General features: G+C 38.3%; 1 non-coding gene across 1 annotated transcript; it reads right to left on the bottom strand.

Moving 5' to 3' along the window:
• Positions 1-3,630: 3,630 nt before the first annotated feature.
• Positions 3,631-3,737, bottom strand: LOC115852918 (U6 spliceosomal RNA). Its single transcript, XR_004039309.1, has one exon. It is a non-coding gene; the product is annotated as a U6 spliceosomal RNA (small nuclear RNA).
• Positions 3,738-4,165: the final 428 nt, after the last annotated feature.

Genomic DNA, 4,165 nt, shown 5'->3' with positions numbered 1-4,165 from the left:
ACAGCCACCATTCTTCCTCGCCCTCCCTAGACCTTGACAACCACCAATCTGTTCTCAAATTCCTCTATAATTCTGTCATTTTGAAAATGTTATGTAAATGAAGTCATGTAACCGTTTGAAATTGGCTTTTTTTACTTAGCATAACTCCCTTGATACCCGCCCAAGTTGCTGCATGTATCAGTAGTCTGCTCCTTTTTGTTGCTCAGTAGTACTCAATAGTATGGATTTACCACAGTTTGCTTAACCATTCACCTTCTGAAGAATATTTGAGTTATTTCCAGTTTTTGGAACATTTGTGTATGGGTTTTTATATAAACATAAGTTTTCATTTCTGACCCATATAAATTATGAGATAATAAATATTTGCTGTTTTGGCCATTAAGTTTTGGAGTAATCTTTAATACAATAATGGATAAATGTCTTTGTTAGTTTGGACTGCGATAACAGAAATACTATAGGCTGGGTGGCTTCAGCAACAAATTTATTTCTTACAGTTCTGGAGGCTGGGAAGTCTGAGATCAAGGTGCCAGCAGATTTGGTGTCTGGTGAGGGCTACTCTCTGCTTCACAGATGGCCATCTTCTTGCTGTGTCCTCACATGGCAGAGATAGAGATAGAGAGAAAGAGAGAGAGAGAGAGAAAGAGAGAGAGAGAGAGAGAGAGCGAGCGCTGGGCTCTTTGTTACAAGAGCACCAATACAATCATGGGGGCTCCACTCCCACGATCTCATCCAAACCTAATTACCTTCCATAGTCCCACCTCTAAATACTATCAAATTAAGGATTAGGCTTCAACATATGAAGGGGAAGCCCCATTCAGTCCATAGCAATAATTAATACAGCTAGTCATGTATTTCTCTAATACGTGTTATACTGTATAATTGAATGGCCTTTTCCAATTGGGGTTATGTGAGAGAATTAAGCAGAAAGTTATTTAACTGACTTTTTCTGAAGTCATTAGATAGACACTATGCACCCAAGGATGGTACATAGCTATCACTATTCTAGACGCATAGGTGAGGAGGCAATTCATTACACACAATGGATGCCCTCGATGTGGCTGAGAAGAGCTGGAGAGGGCTTAACTGCATAGACACTGGAGCTAGATTATATAGGTTCAGATCCAGGCTTTACCTGTAACTTCCTAAACAACCAGGGACAAATCACTTGATCTTTCTGTGCTTTGGTCTCCTCATCTGTAACAGGGGACCATAATATTACCTACCCTCTTCCTAGAGTTCTGAGGACTAAATGAGTTAGTAGAGATAAGGCATAATGTCTGGCCCATAGTAAGTACAATTTAAATGCAATAATTATTATTATTTTAAACACTTCACTATTAAAATAAGTGTTTGTGTACCACCTGTAAGCTTCTTGCATTATATTAGTGTATATTCCACACTAACCCATAGGTGATAAATGACTCCCTTTCCCATGCTACTCCTCTTGACTAAGGTTCTTCAAAAAGCTGCATTAAATCTTTAAGCTGCTAGAACACAATTCAGTTAGAAACTCCTCCTGCCCAGGAAGCCTCAGTAACTGCTGTCCCCCAGCCTGCAGGGGTGAGTGGGGAGAATCATGGGTTTGCAATATGCAGTAAGGAAGGAGGATCGTAAGAGAGCTTGATGCCTAGAATTTCTCACTGACCCCAAAAGAGCTCTCTGGGAAAAAAAGAAGCATAAAATATCTACCTCTTTCTGTCTTTATTTCTCCTTAGCACTGCTTCTAAACTTTAAATATAAGTTAAACTCCAAACTGAATTGACCTTCTAAACTTCAAGTTTATAGCACGGATTCATTATAAGCTTGAAAGAGATACTGGTGCATTGATGAGAGCTTGCCTTCTGCATGGCAATTTTATACACAGGGAGAGCCTGGCCCAAGGTCTTAATATAACAACTATTATACATTGAATGTACCTAGTTATCTGTAATGTAAGAATAATCCTATGATTTAACTGCTGATAATACTTGTTTTGTGGATGAGGGCCATGTTACAACTGTGTTTGAAAAGAATTTTAAACGAACCCTACTGTGGGCAGGGCCCTTGGTGGGCACTTGAGTGCTAGTTTGAAGGGAAAAAATGTGTGTAAGAAACATGTGATGTTTTTGCAGTGGTTTGAGGGCTGGGTTTGGTAATTATACTCTCGAATGCAAAAATCCAATGTGGCATAATGAAAAACACACCTCTGTTCTGCTTCCAAAACTCATTCCAAATACAGGACAGTTTTTGCCCAGGCCGACTGTGTTCCATAAAGTGTGCATTCGCTCCACTTCTGTCTATAAGAGCACCAGGACAAAAATAAGATGACACAAAAATGCGTGCCGCATCCTCCCTTTAGTTCCTGTTAACTCTTTTCCTCTAAGCTACCCTCTTCATCACTCTTATTGCTCAATCGACTTATTTGAAAACATATACAAAACCACTCTTAATAGAAGGAAGAGAAAAGTAGTCATTGTGGGTAGCAAATCAACTGTGTAGTTCAAATCATTATTACAATAAAATTTTGTTTATTAAGTACCCTGCAGAATTATAAAAAGGATAGCTTGCACTGGGTAGGAATAAAAAGCCAGCAAGGAATTACACAGTTTAATGTGAAAGTCCTTTTCTGCTACAAAATTCCTATCCAAGCCTGCCCTGCAACATTGAAAATTTGACTACAGAAATTCAAAGGAACAAAATTTGCCACGTGTATTTTGAACCGAATGTTATGAACATTCATAACATCTTTCTCCCTTATCTAAGAGAATCTTCTAATCAAGAAAGGGGAGACATTTTCAACCCTTTTTGTATGAGACTCACTGGATGTAAAAATATCAAGTACTCCCCTTAGTTGCCTACATTGGAGGGCTTATACTGTTGCTGCTTATATGTTGCTGAGGGTTTTATCAACTAGGTCATGGGGCAGTATTCTCTTTATGGTTACTCAGTGGAGAAATTTCTCTCAGAACTCAGTATCAGGAATGATTGTAATTTTCATTAACAACTTTCATGAAAAGGCTTCACTCTTTTTGCTTTTAATGCGAGGCAGCTCAAATTCCTGCCCTTATTTCACAACTTGTACTCAACTTTTAGGTATGCATTTTGCGTAATAATGTTATCCCTGGTTTTATCTTATTTGTCATACTCTAATTTTTCCTTTTCCATAATTTCTTCATCTACTCTTTTAATCTTGCACTATATTTTTGCATGTAGGCAATCTCAAATCCCCTTTTCAATAAGGTATGGTTTGAATTTCTAACTGAAGTGTCTAGAAAAAGAAGTAACTGTACTTCTTCAGCAGTTATGCTGACCAGAGAAGAACCATTGCTTTCTTCACCATGTGACACACTGCAGATGATATCAGCCTGGTGGTCTAAAATTCCCACCAATGCTAGTCAGCCAATGTGGCGAGAGGCTGCCACTTCTGCTTCTTGACACTGCATGACACAGGACCCAGGATCTCAAGTCACGACGGTTGGAACCTACCCGGACTTCAGTGCCTAACAAGACTATCATATTGTATAGGTGAGTAGAGGGTAGGTACAATCAAAACAACATCCTGGGTATATTTTGGTCTATCTTTTCTTCTTTTGTCTTAACAACTGCTGCCATTTATTGAGTTCTTACTGTGGTCCAAATACCTTTTTTCCCCCCAATATGGAACACTTCACGAATTTGCAAGTCATCCTTGAACAGGGGCCATGCTAATCTTCTCTGTATTATTCCAATTTCAGTATATATGCTGCTGAAGCCAGCACTATTTTGGCTTATCTTAAACATTCCAAGTGGGTTCTAACTTCAAAAACTTGTTTTGCAAATACAGTTCCTTTTGGTTTGGTTGGTTACTTTCTTCCCTGATGTGTCGTGATAGGATTAATGTTCCTCTCAACCTTAGTCTCCCTCGCTTATATTTCCCTTACCTCTTAACGTATAACTGAATTAGAAGGGTTTTTTTGCTCTTCTTGAGTATTACCCCCAAACCAAAACCATAAAAAGGCATTACACAAATACAAAAAAAAATTTTTTTAAAGGAAACAAAAAGGCAGCTATAAGGCCAAAACCAAACCAAATAACAAAACAGCAAAAAAACCAAAATAAACTCCCCAATTACCACAAGCAGCACCATAATAAACAAAGTTAGAAGACAAAATGAAATGAGAAAAATATCTGCAATGTATGAACATAG

The sequence above is a fragment of the Globicephala melas genome, chromosome 7, assembly GCF_963455315.2.
Source record: "Globicephala melas chromosome 7, mGloMel1.2, whole genome shotgun sequence".
Classification (NCBI taxonomy): domain Eukaryota; kingdom Metazoa; phylum Chordata; class Mammalia; order Artiodactyla; family Delphinidae; genus Globicephala; species Globicephala melas.
Note: the sequence above shows the minus strand (reverse complement) of the source record. Positions and strands in the feature narration are given on the sequence as shown.